This window comes from Balaenoptera physalus (genome assembly GCF_965194825.1).
Source record: "Balaenoptera physalus genome assembly, chromosome: 13".
Taxonomy (NCBI): domain Eukaryota; kingdom Metazoa; phylum Chordata; class Mammalia; order Artiodactyla; family Balaenopteridae; genus Balaenoptera; species Balaenoptera physalus.
The window spans coordinates 6,282,589-6,296,148 of record NC_138892.1 but is presented as its reverse complement, the minus strand read 5'-3'; the positions used below and the strand labels follow the sequence as shown (position 1 = coordinate 6,296,148).

At 43.7% G+C, this 13,560-nt stretch overlaps 1 long non-coding RNA gene across 6 annotated transcripts; it reads left to right on the top strand.

The window, feature by feature from the left end:
• The first annotated feature begins 280 nt into the window (after nucleotides 1–280).
• LOC309641004 lies at nucleotides 281–13,256 on the top strand. 6 transcript variants are annotated; one of them, XR_014252487.1, is made up of 5 exons: nucleotides 281–411; nucleotides 4,854–5,105; nucleotides 10,774–10,865; nucleotides 11,152–11,324; nucleotides 12,992–13,256. It is a non-coding gene; the product is annotated as an uncharacterized lncRNA (long non-coding RNA). The 6 variants fall into 6 exon arrangements; XR_014252489.1 differs by having other exon boundaries at nucleotides 10,635–10,865; XR_014252485.1 differs by lacking the exon at nucleotides 10,774–10,865 and having other exon boundaries at nucleotides 11,167–11,324.
• Nucleotides 13,257–13,560: the final 304 nt, after the last annotated feature.

Genomic DNA, 13,560 nt, shown 5'->3' with positions numbered 1-13,560 from the left:
CCAGCGCCACCGCCAAGTCCAGCGCCGCCGCAGCCCGCGGGCCCGGCCCTCCCGACTCCGCCCGCTCGCCAGCCCCGCCGCCAGCCCCGCCCTCCTCTGGGCTCCCCGCCCACCGCCGCCCGCAAGCCCGCCCACACGCCTGGCCTCCAGGCTCGCCGAAGGCAGCTGGGGCGCAAAGCTGGGGCGCGGGACCCGGGGAACCCAAAGGCCGGGCCTTCCGAAGGGCGCGCGCGCGTCACTGCGCGTGCGTGAGCGCGCGGGGGTGGTGTGTTTGTGGCCTGGGGCGTCCGGCGTGTGCGCACGCGCGCCTGGTGGGGGCGGTGTTTTCTCTTTCAGCCCGCGGTTACCCCGGGGGATGCCGGGAGTGAGGCCTTCCAGCGTCCACGCGGTCGGAACCAGAAGGGACTCCAGGTAGTGTCCAGACGGGGAAACCGAGGCCCAGAGACACCGGTGTCCCGCACCGACATCTTCCCAAGCTCAGAGTGCAGCTACAGAATTTAAAAAATCATTCTTTGATCGTCCTAATTGTTCAAGTTCTGTTGCTTCCATAGGGATGCGTTTCGTTGTTTTCCCATTTGCAACGTATCAGTAATTGTAATTTGATGGAAAGCTCAAAGACTAAAGTTTTTTTTTGTGCTTCAGTTGCTGAATATTTTGATTAAAACTTATTTATTTATTTTTGGCTGCATTGGGTCTTCGTTGCTGCACACGGGCTTTCTCTAGTTGTGGTGAGCTGGGGCTACTCTTCGTTGTGGTGCACAGGCTCTAGGCACTCGGGCTTCAGTAGTTGTGGCTCGCGGGCTCTAGAGCGCAGGCTCAGTAGTTGTGGCGCACGGGCTTAGTTGCTCTGTGGCATGTGGGATCTTCCTGGACCAGGGCTCAAACCCGAGTCCCCTGAATTGGCAGGCGGATTCTTAACCACTGCGCCACCAGGGAAGTCCTTGATTAAAACTTTTAAGCTGAATTTGAACAAAATGCACCAATGTAGAAGACTCGTTCAATGTGACTAGGACACTTAAGTTGTTATGCAAAAGCTCAAACTTCCAAACTCCAGTTGATGACGATGAAATAAAATTCATATTTTATGGCGAGATAAGAAAAACTTAAACATAAAACTTTTATCTGCCTGTTTGGTCCTCCTCCCTGCCCCCCCGCCCCCGCTTTTTAATTTATTTTTAAATTTTTTTACTTTTTTTTTGCCCGTGCCGCATGGCATGTGGGGTCTTAGTTCCCTGACCAGGGATTGATCCCCCACCTGCTGCATTGGAAGCACTGGACCGGTCAGGAAAGTCCCTCTCCCTGCCCTTTAGTGTATTTTGTGCATCCACATTAACCCAACCTCCTTGGGAGATAACCTTCTTTCTTAATCTCATCAAGGATCATTAGTCCTTAGGAGATAACCTTACTTCTTAATCTTAGAAGAGGCCACCGTGACCCATGACCTACTACTTGTTTTGTACACGTAGATCTGGATTGTGTAAACTGTCGATAATATGTCATTTAACATATAGCCCTCTGTCTCAATAACTTATATCCCTGTGCTTTGACCTCTAACAGGCAGGACAGTCCTTAGAGCTCTCTGAAAGACTTCCCAGGTTATAATACTCAATTTGGCTCAAATAAAATTTTCCATTTCTTTCTTAGATCGACTGATTAATTTTTTTCATTGACATGGTGAAGAAACATGTTAACAGGGAAAAACATGTTACTACCATGCTGAAGTGCTTTTTTTCTATCTAACATCAGCTTTGTCACAAAAATTTTGCAGTTCAATTACTCTAACTGTGAAAAAATATTTGTAAATTTTTGACAACTATGATTTCTAATTCAATTGATATAATTTTACAGCTTGTTTGGATGTAATTATTAACCACATCCAATTCCAGGTGTATTTCTGCTTCATGGGGTTCTTTTTTTTTTTAATGGCTGTGCAGCTCGGCACTCGGGATCTTAGTTCCCCGACCAGGGATTGAACCCAGGCCCTCAGCAGTGAAAGCACAGAGTCCTAACCACTGGACTGCCAGGGAATTCCTGAGGGGTTCTTAATTTAGTAAAAATGTTAGTCCCCCTATGCTGTGCCTGTTGAACTTTATGTGAGTATTATCACTGCAAGAAAAAAATGCCTTCGGTGTTCAACTTATATTAGCTGAGTAGCATTCACAATAATGTTAGTTTTGCACTTTGGATAGAATGAACTTCCAAAAGTTTAATTTTGATTCCATGAATCGGAAGCAAGAAATGACAGCATCTAATGACTCTGATAACAATATGGCATCCACACTGGAATAATTCCTCAGCCAGTGGAGCCAACACATTAACAGTGAAATGGACACAAGAAAACTTGGAATTAGAAAAACGAGTGAAGCTAGTGTATAAAAAGTCATTTGATCTAAATGAAGAGTCATGATTTACAGAATGAAATGTCAACCCACTTCTGCAGCTTCACATGTTAATTCATTTTGGGGCACAGCCTTCTTAAAATAATTACTAACTTTCGAAGTCAATGTGATACTTATGAATGAGATTTGTGTCATCTGGTTTGGTTTGCAGTTAATATCTCTTTGGCCCCCGGGGTGAAAGGTAAATGTCCACAGACATTCTGTGGAAGTTTCAGTTTCATAACCGACTCTGAAAAATGGAAATATAAAACTTAATTTTAAATTAAGTGTGGACTTTAAAAAATGTTTATTGCTCCTGAAAAGGTTTATTGCACAATAAGACAAAAAATACTAGTAAACAAAATATAAACAAAAAGCTGTGGATTTATACCGTACAAGAGGGGACAAAACCCTCTGAACAGCAAAAGTGTCCAGACTTCTCTATTCAATCTGCAGCAGGACCACTCAGCCTCTAACTCCTACATGTGACTCACGCACACAAACTCTGTAATTTCCCGGAGGCTTCATGCATCTTCTAGGCCACAGAACAGGCACAACTCAGGTGGTAGGTAGGTAGGCAGGGGCAGCAGGATCTCACTGTGAATATTTAGTACATAATATTACCTTATAACTAGGTAAGAATGACTGTGTACTTCACAGGCCTGATCACTAATAGCAACTATGTTATATTGTTTATCTTGCCTTATAGTCTATGCCTATACAGATATATATCATACTTATAATAATTATTTTGTTATGAGGAAATATATGTTGCACTAGCTGAAAACCTGTCTGTTGTCTTAGCATCTGCATCTTCCGCCCCCTCTGTGTCAGTCTGTAGTTTACCCACTCCATGGGACAGTAAATCCAACTCAAACTGGCTTAAGGAAAAAGGGTATTTATTGGCTTCCACAGAGTTATGGACTGGATGTTTGTGTTCTTCCCAAATTCATATGTTGATGCCCTAACCCCCAATGTGACTGAATTTGTAAATAGGGCCTGTGAGGAGGTGATAAAAGTTAAATGAGGCCATAAGGGTGGGGCCCTAAACCAATAAGGCTGGTGTCCTTAAAAGGAGAGGAATAGATACCAGAGCATTCTCTCTCTTCACCTAGTGAGGACAGAGTGAGAAGGTGGCTATCTGCAAGCCAGGAAGAGAATGCTAACCTGCACCTTGATCTTGGACTTCCTAGTCTCCGGAAAATAAATTTCTGTTGTTTAAGCTACCCAGTCTGTGGTATTTTGTTATGGCAGCCAGAACTATCACATAACACATAACAAAGGAGTTCAGTGGACTTCAGGTTCAGCTTGATCAAGGGGTACAAACATCACCAGGATCTACTTTTTCTGTCCTTGTCTCAGCTCTGCTCTTCTATGCATTGGCTTCCCTCTCTGATAGGCTACCCTCTTGTGTGATAAAGTAGCTGTGATAGCTCCAGCCTACATCCTGCCAGGGATCCAGTCCCACTGGGGAAGGGAGCCTGAGTCTAATAGATTTTCGCACACTGGTCAGGTTATGTGAATGTCTCTGACCCATCCCTTTGACAGGGCAGGCCTGTTTTTCATTCTTCTCCCCAAATGCAAACCCAATCGGGTTAGATCCCTACTTGAAATCTTTTGTGATTACCCAGTGCCCAGGAATAAAAACTCAGCCCTTCATGTGACCTCGAAAGTCCTGCATGGTCCAGCTCTGCTGACCTCTTCAGCCTCCTTTCAGCACACTCTTCCCCTCATTTTTGAGCCCCACCTTGCTGGCCTTCTTCAGCTATAGGAGTGCAATGCCTCCCCATTGCCTCCAGGGTTTTCACACGCTGTTCCTTCGGCCTGGGAGCCCTTGCCCTCTTCCCACCTTGTTAATTCCAACTCATTCTTCAGGTCTCAGCTGAAATGTTACCTCCACAGGGGGCCTCTGAATATGCAGTTTAAAAAGTTATTTATTTATTTATTTATTTGGCTGTGCTGGGTCTTGTTGCATGCGGGATCTTTGTTGCCACTTGCGGGATTTTAGTTGCGGCATGAGGGGTCTTTAGTTGTGGCATACAAGATCTAGTTTCCTAACCAGGGATTGAACCCAGGCCCCCTGCATTGGGAGTGCAGAGTCTTAACCGCTGGACCACCAGGGAAGTTCCTAAAAACAAAAAAAATTTTTTTTTTATTGGAGTATAGTTGATTTACAATGTCGTGTTAGTTTCAGGTGTACAGCAAAGTGAATCAGTTATACATATACATATATCCACTCTTTTTTAGATTCTTTCCCCATATAGGTCATTACAGAGTATTGAGTAGAGTTCCCTGTGCTATACAATAGGTCCTTATTAGTTGTCTATTTTATATAGAGTAGTGTGTATATGTCAGTCCCAATCTCCCAATTTATCCCTCCCCCTGACTTTCCCCCCTGGTAACCATAAGTATATTTTCTACATCTGTGATTCTATTTCTGTTTTGTAAATAAGTTCATTTGTATCATTTTTTTAGATTCCACATATAAGCGATCCTGGGCATATATCTGGAGAAAACTATAATACAAAAAGATACATGCACCCCGATGTTCACTGCAGCACTATTTACAATAGCCAAGACATGGAAGCAACCTAAAAGCCCATCAACAGATGAATGCATAAAGAAGATGTGGTACATATATACAGTGGAATATTACTCAGCCATAAAAAAGAACAAAATAATGCCATTTGCATCCACATGGATGGACCTAGAGAGTCTCATACTGAAGTAAGTCAGACAGAGAAAGACAAATATCATATGAATATGCAATCTAATCGACATAAAGTCACGTCTCTGCTTCACTCACCACTCCCCCCACCCCCCCACCCAGGGAAAAGAAGAGAGGAAAAGAGAGAGTTTGGGGGAGAAAGAATGACCAAGGCACAAGGTGACCTTTGGTCCCCGAAAGCTTCTCCTGCTAGGAGCTGTGCTGAGGGTGCTCGTAGAAAACGTGTTTTTCCTGCACCATGGCGCCTGTTCTCAACCAAAGAGGCAGTGATCTGCTTCCACGCTAGGGGGAAGAGTTGGCCGGTTGCGCTGACCGCTGACCAAGAGACTGTGGGCTTGTCTCCCAATGGCATCTTCCTAAGGAAATGTGTTAAAACCATGCCTCTCCCTTTGTTATCCTTTTAAATAGTTAATGCGTACAAAATTATAGCTGAAACCCTACGTAGGTTATTAACCAACAACACCGCTGTGCTTTCCTCCACTAATTTACCTTCTATCCCCTGGCAAGAGAAGTCATTGTACTGGATTAGAGGTTTATTATTTCCATGCTTTAAAAATTCTTTCATTACATATGATTGTATGTTTAATTAAACAGTACACTGCTTAGTTTTGTTGGTTTTTGAGATTAAAGATACGGAGTTATGATTTATGGGATATTCTTTTTTTTTTTTTTAAATGGTCCATACTTTTGACCAGATTTAATGGCGTTATTTATTTATTTATTTTTGGCTGTGTTGTGTCTTCATTGCTGCACGCGGGCTTTCTCTAGTTGTGTCGAGCGGGGGTTACTCTTTGTTGCGGTGTGCGGGCTTCTCATTGCGGTGGCTTCTCTTGTTGCGGAGCACGGGCTCTAGGCGCGCGGGCTTCAGTAGTTGTGGCACGCAGGCTCAGTAGTTGTGGCGCACGGGCTTAGTTGCTCTGCAGCATGTGGGATCTTCCTGGACCAGGGCTCGAACCCGTGTCCCCTGCATTGGCAGGCAGATTCTTAACCACTGTGCCACCAGGGAAGTCCATGGGATATTTTTTTCCACTCTGTGTTATGGTGTTTTATTTTGTTCAGACCTGTTTTCACTCACAACATTTTAAATTTGTATTTATTTATTTATTTTTGGACATGCTGTGCAGCTTGAGGGATCTTAGTTCCCTGACCAGGGATCAAACCTGTGTCCTCGGCAGTGAAAGTGTGGAGTCCTAACCACCGGACCGCCAGGGAATTCCCACTCACAACATTTTTGACACCAAATGTGTGTGCTTTTTCCCCCACACCAAACATTTCTCCAACTCTTTATATAGTTCAATTCAGTTCTGACACTATCTACCTGGAGTTGGACAGTTTAAGGGCTCAGTCCCACAAGACTCCCCCGCTACAGATGCAAGTCATGTGTCCCAGGTTCTCAACTGTGCTTCTGACCAACCTGCTATAAATACAGGGGGGTTCCCATGACCCCCTTCTTGGGTTCGATAATTTGCTAGGATGGTTCACAGAATTCAGGAAAGAGCTTTGCTTACTGTTACTGGTTTATTATAAAGGATACAACTCAGGAACAGGCAGATGGACAAGATGCATAGGGCCAGGTGTAGGAGAGGAGCTTCCGTGCCCTCCTGCGTGTACCACCCTCCCAGCACCTCCTCATGTTCACCGACTAGGAAGCTCTCTGAACCCCATTGTTTAGGGGTTTTTATGGAGGTTTCATTACGTAGGCATGATTGAATAAATCGTTGGCCATAAGTCAGGTGGTGGAGCTGAAAGTTCCAACCCTGTAATTACACTGTGGTCTTTCTGGTGACCAGCCCCTGTCCTGAAGCCGTCTAGGGGCCCCGAGCCCCCAGACATCTCATCAGCATACGAGACATACAGCACTCTGGAGACTCCAAACGGAACTCAAAGACCAAATACATATTTCTTATTGAATCACACCAACCTTGACAGTCCACACTTTTAAAGTATACTATTCAGTGGTTTTAGTGTATTCACAAGCTTGCATGGTGTGCAAACATCACCATGACTGATTCCAGAACACTTCCATCACACCAAAAGGAAACCCTATACTCAATAGCAGTCACTCCTCATCTCCCATCCCCATCCTCCAACCCCCTGCCCCTCAGCCCTTGGAAACCACTAATCTACTTTCTGTCTCTGGATTTGCCTGTTTTGGACATTCACAAAAATGGAACCATACAACATGTGGCTTTTGTGACTGGCTTCTTTCACTCAGCATAATGTTTTCAAGGTTCATTCATATTTTAGCATGTACTTCATTTATATGGCTGAATAGTATTCCATTGTAGGGGTATACCACATTTTGTTTGTCCATTGATAAATTGATGGGCATTTGGGCTGTTTCTATTTTTTGGCTATTATGAATAATGCTGCTATGAACATTCATGTATAAATTTTTGTGTGAATATGTGTTTTCAGTTTAACTATCTGAGGAACCACCGGCCTGTTTTTGTACAAGTTCTGTACTTTTTTTTTTTGGCCTGCGCTGAGCGGCTTGCGGGATCTCAGTTCCCCAACCAGGCACTGAACCCAGGCCACAGCAGGAAAAGTGCCAAATCCTAACCACTAGACCACCAGGGGATTCCCCAGTTTTGCACTTCTTTTGTTAAATTTATTGCTAATTATTTTATTCTTTTTAATACTATTGTAAATGGAATTTTTCTTAATTTCATTTTCAGATTATTCACTGCTGATGTGTAGAAATATAACCGATTTTTGCATATTGATCTTATACTCTGTAATCTTGCTGATTTTATTTATTAGTTCTAATAGCTTCTTTGTGGATTCCTTAGGATTTTCTATGTACAACATCAGGCCATCTGCAAATAGAGATAATTTTACTTCCTTTCCAACCTGGATGCCTTTGATTTCTTTTTCTTGCCTAATTGTCCCAGCTAGAACCTCCACTGCAGTGCTGGGAGCAGACATCCTGGTCTTGTTCCTGCACATTATGTTTTAAAGATATATCTCTACTGTTGCATGAGGTAATAATTAATTTCACAGCTATATAATATTTAATTGTGTGACTACTGCAATCTTCCACTGATTGACGTTTGGGTTACCTGCAGCTTTTTGCTCTTGTAAACATGAGGATATGAATATTCTTGTATGTTTCCTGGCACACATGTGTAAGAGCTCCTCCATTTATACCTAGCAGAGTTGATCCATATCCTCTCTGACTCTTATTACATGAGACTTAATTTTTGCCAGCCTAGTGTCACAGTGGTATGACTTTGTTGTCTTCATTTGTATTTCTATTTTTATTAATGAGGTTGAGCATCTTTTCAAATGTTAATTGGCCATCCTGTTTCTTCTTTTGCTCTCTTTTTAAAAATTGAGGTGCTGGCCTTTTCTTCTTATTGTTTGTAGGGTTTCTTTACATAATCTGGATACTAATCCTTTGTAAGCTAACCATGTTGCAAATGCCTTCGCCTGTCTGGCCTCGTCTGTATGGTATCTTTTCAAGAAGAGAACTTTCAGGACTTCCCTGGCAGTCCAGTGGTTAAGAATCTGCCTTACAATGTAGGGGTCGCTGGTTCGATCCCTGGTTGGGGAACTAAGATCTCCCACGCCTTGGGGCAACTAAGCCTGTGTGCTGCAACTACTGAGCCTGCATGCTGCAACTAGAGAGAAGCCTGCGCACTGCAATGAAAGATCCTGCGTGCTGCAACTAAGGCCCGACACAGCCAAAATTAAATAAATAAATATTTTTAAAAAAGGAGAGAACTTTCAAAAAATTTTTAAAAATATTTATTTAGGGGCTTCCCTGGTGGCGCAGTGGTTGGGGGTCTGCCTGCCAATGCAGGGTACACGGGTTCGAGCCCTGGTCTGGGAGGATCCCACATGCCGCGGAGCAACTAAGCCCGTGAGCCACAACTACTGAGCCTGCGCATCTGGAGCCTGTGCTCCACAACGGGAGAGGCCGTGACAGTGAGAGGCCCGCGCACCGCGATGAAGAGTGGCCCCCACTCGCCACAACTGGAGAATGCCCTCGCACAGAAACGAAGACCCAACACAGCCAAAAATAAATAAATGAAAAATTAAAAAAAAATATATATATATATATTTATTTATTTAGGCTGCTCCCAGTCTTAGTTGCGGGATGCGGGATCTTCATTGAGGCATGCAGGATCTTTTTAGTTGCAGCATACGGGTTTCTTAGTTGTGGCATGAATGTGGGATCTAGTTCCCTGACCAGGGATCGAACCCAGGCCCCCTGCATTGGGAGCACTGAATCTTACCTACTGGACCACCAGGGAAGTCCCAGAACTTTCAAATTTTAACATAGTAAAACTTGTTTATTTTCTTTATTATTATTATTTTTTATAAATTTATTTATTTTATTAATTTTTTTTGGCCGTGTTGGGTCTTTGTTGCTGCACGCGGGCTTTCTCTACTTGTGTCGAGCAAGGGCTACTCTTTGTTGCGGTGCGCGGGCTTCTCATTGTGGTGCGCGGGCTTCTCATTGCGGTGGCTTCTCTTGCTGCGGAACACGGGCTCTAGGCGCACAGGCTTCAGTAGTTGTGGCGCACGGGCTTAGTTGCTCCCCAGCATGTGGGATCTTCCCAGACCAGGGCTCGAACCCGCGTCCCCTGCATTGGCAGGTGGATTCTTAACCACCGTGCCACCAGGGAAGTCCCTATCTTTTGTTTAATTGTTGGTACTTTTAATGTCTTGTTTAAGAAATCTTTCCCTCTTAAGTTCAGAAATATATATTTTCTAGATCTACAAGTTTTCAAGTTTTCCTTTCATATTTAAGTCTTAATGCATCTGAAATTGATTTTTTTGGGGTAAGGTATGGGATAGGGACCCAATTTGTTTTTTTTTTTAACATATGGATAAGCAATTTTCCCATCATTGTTTATTGAAAAGTCAGCGCTTCCCCAGTGACATGTCATGTACCTCTGTCATCCCAAACGTGTGCAGGTTTCTTTCCAGGCTCAGTGATCGTCAGTAGGTCCGTGTGCTCATCCCTATACGAAATTCATCCAATTTTCATTTCTCTAGATTTTAGTAGCACTTGATTTTGGCTTGGGTTAGTTCTTTCAAATTATCCTTCTTCTGCAGAAGGGTCTTGGCCATTTTAGCCATTTGCTCTTCCATACACACTTATGGGAAAGTTTTAAATTACAGGTTCAATCATTAGTGGTAAGATGATTCTAATTTTCTATTTCTTCTGTGTCATTTGGTTAAGTTAGGGTTTTCCTAGGAATTTATCCATGGTATCTGAATTTTCTTTTTTTTAAATTTTTTAATTAAAAATTTTTTTTGGCCTCACCGTGTGGCATGCGGCATCTTAGTTTCCCAACCAGGGATCAAACCTGCGTCCTCAGCAGTGAAAGCGCAGTGTCCTAACCCCTGGACCACCAGGCAATTTCCTTTGGTATCTAAATTTTCAATCTATTGGCAAAATATTATTTATACTGACCCTCCCAGAAGCTTGCTTGTTAAGAACAACTGCTTTAAAATGTGAATTTCATTTGTGCAAATATATTACATATTTAACCTCTTAATCCTAAAATGGAAAGGAAAAGCAACAGATGGCATCTACACTTTATATGCCAAGATGCTCTCTTAGAGTTTGGAGAGAGTCTGGGAGCAGTATAATGTGGACCAGGCCAGTTCCAGACTGAGGCAGAGCTGGGATCTCCTCCCCAGTCTCCGCAGCTCACAGAGGAAGGCCGGAACAAGCTGGACTGTGGACCTTCTGTCCTCGTAGAATCTGGAATTCACCTTGGATTTTGGAATCTGGAGAATAAGTAAGTCCATGCTCACCACCACATTTCTCTTGCATTTGTGAGCTGCCCTGCCTCTCAGCTCATTTTCCAGTCCAAAGAGCCCGTATCTTTTGATCGTGTTTTCATGGGAGTTTTGGTAAAAATATCAAGAGTGTTGTGTGCTCAGAGGATGTCATCATTGTTTTCTCCTTAAAATTAAAAAAAAAAAAAACTGTGGTAAAAGATACATAATATAACACTTACTATTTAAACCCTCTAAAAAATACAGTTAATCAAAAAGATACATGCACCCCAATATTCATTGCAGCACTATTTACAATAGCCAGGACATGGAAGCAACCTAAATGCCCATCAACAGAAGAATGGATAAAGAAGATGTGGTACATATATGCAATGGAATATTACTCAGCCATAAAAAGGAACGAAATTGTGCAATTTGCAGAGATGTGGATGGACCTAGAGACTGTCATACAGAGTGAAGTAAGTCAGAAAGAGAAAAACAAATATCGTATAATATCGCTTATGTGTGGACTCTAGAAAAATGATATGGATGAACTTATTTGCAAAGCAGAAATAGAGACAGAGACGTAGAGAACAAACATATGGACACCAAGAGGGGAAGAGGTGGGTGGGATGAACTGGGAGGTTGGGATTGACATATATACACTACTATGTATAAAATAGATAACTAATGAGAACCTACTGTATAGCGCAGGGAACTCTACTCAGTGCTCTGTGGTGACCTAAATGGGAAGGAAATCCAAAAAAGAGCGGATATGTGTATGCGTGTGGCTGATTCGCTTTGCTGTACAGCAGAAACTGACACAGCACTGTAAAGCAACTATACTCCAATAAAAGTTAATTTAAAAAAATATAGTTAAGTGGCATTAACTACATGCACATTCTTGTGTAACCATCACCTCCAGCCATCTCCAGATCGTTTTCATCTTCCCAGACTGAAACGCTGTACCCATTAGACGCCAACTCCCTGTTTCTCCTTCCTCCCCAGCCCCTGGCGACCCCCACTCTATTTTCTGTCTCTGTGGATTTGACGCCTCCAGGGACTCATATAAGTGGAATCATATGGTGTTTGTCCTTTTGTGACCGGCGTGCTTCCCTCAGCAGAGTGTCTTTAAAGTTCATCCGTGGTGCAGCATGTGTCAGAACTTCACTCCTTTTTAAGGCTGAATCATATTCCGTCGTATGGATAGACCTGTTTTATTTATCTCTTCATCCATTGACGGACACTTGGGTCGCTTCTACTTTTTGACTATCGTGAATAATGCCCCTATGAACATGGGTGTGCAAATATCTCTTCGAGACTGCTTTCAGTTCTTTTGGGTACATTCTCAGAAGTTTCGTAGACTTTTAAATCACTTCATTAAACCAAGAAAAAAATCTGGTGTTTACTGTGTAATTTGGGATATTGATGTCATTTATAAAATTGTTTTTTCTCCTGTCGAGTGCATGATACCAGAGGGTCTCCACATGACTGAGGAGAACAGTGGTTATTAGCTTTTTTGTGGTTCTAGATTTCTTTGAGAATCTGATGAAAGCCATGGGCCACATTCCCAGAGAAACGCATGCGTGTGTGCTCACAGGCACGCGTGCACACACACACAAAGAACACTGATTGTGCGTCTAATTTCAAGGGGTCCCAGATGCCCTGGTGCTCACTGACCGTGACCCCTGTGTAAAGGAACATCTCTCCTTTCATGATGCCGGTCATGAGGAGAAATGGGATTTGAAACGGAAATTTTACTTTCTGGGGGCTCATTTAGGAACATGTTTCCTAACTTTGGGTGTCCTCCACATGCGCGTCTCTCACTGCTGCTTTGTGTGCCGGAAGCTTTCTGTAGCTCCTTTACTTTCAGTCTTCAATACAGCCAGGGAATTTCTGAAAAAACTGTCTGATTCCAGTTACGTTTTCCACCGGCTTCTGCGCCCCCCGCCTCCTCTGTCTTAACCACTGATGAATGAGAGGAAGGGGCAGTATTTAAGTTCATTTCCTGTTTATTATTAAAGTGATTTTTCACAAATGTTTAATTACATGCATATGTATGAACATGATGGAGAAAACAAAACTTTGAATATTTGAGGCAACTAAAATAAAAATGTGGTTACATTGATATTTGTCACCCTTGCAGGCAGAGAGATTGCCAAAGCGCCTGGACAGTACCGCCAGCACCTTCGCAGAAGCCCAAACTGAAGGCTGCGAGAACGAGGGTCAGCTCTGCGGTCCCCCACCCAACCCTGCACCGCCCCCAGTGGTGTTCAGACAGCCTGTTTCAGGAGTCACATGGGCTGGGTCTGCTCACTCAGACTGTTTTAAGGTTTTGAGCTCAGTGGAATAAGAAGTTTCCCTGCAGATCTACGTGGCCTCTGGACTGAAATACAAAATACTTGGCATCAGCCAGCTTTCCCTTTTTTCCCCTACTTTTCCCCACGCCTGTCCGCTGAGGAACACCCGGAGCTGGCAGAAGGGCAGGTAGGGGAGGGACACTTGGCATCTTGCAGGGCTGTGCGCCGGCCTTGGCTCAAGGCACCCAGAACCCCCCAGGGTGAGCGCCGGGCCGCGGCCCAGCTTACCGGGCAGGCTGTTTGAATGGAAGTGACCTGTCCACCCGGGGAGAAGACAGAAGGCCATCTTTCTCTGAATGAGCTTTTAGCACTTGTTCCAGAGTGGGGAGGTCACTAGGTCCACACCCCCTCCTCC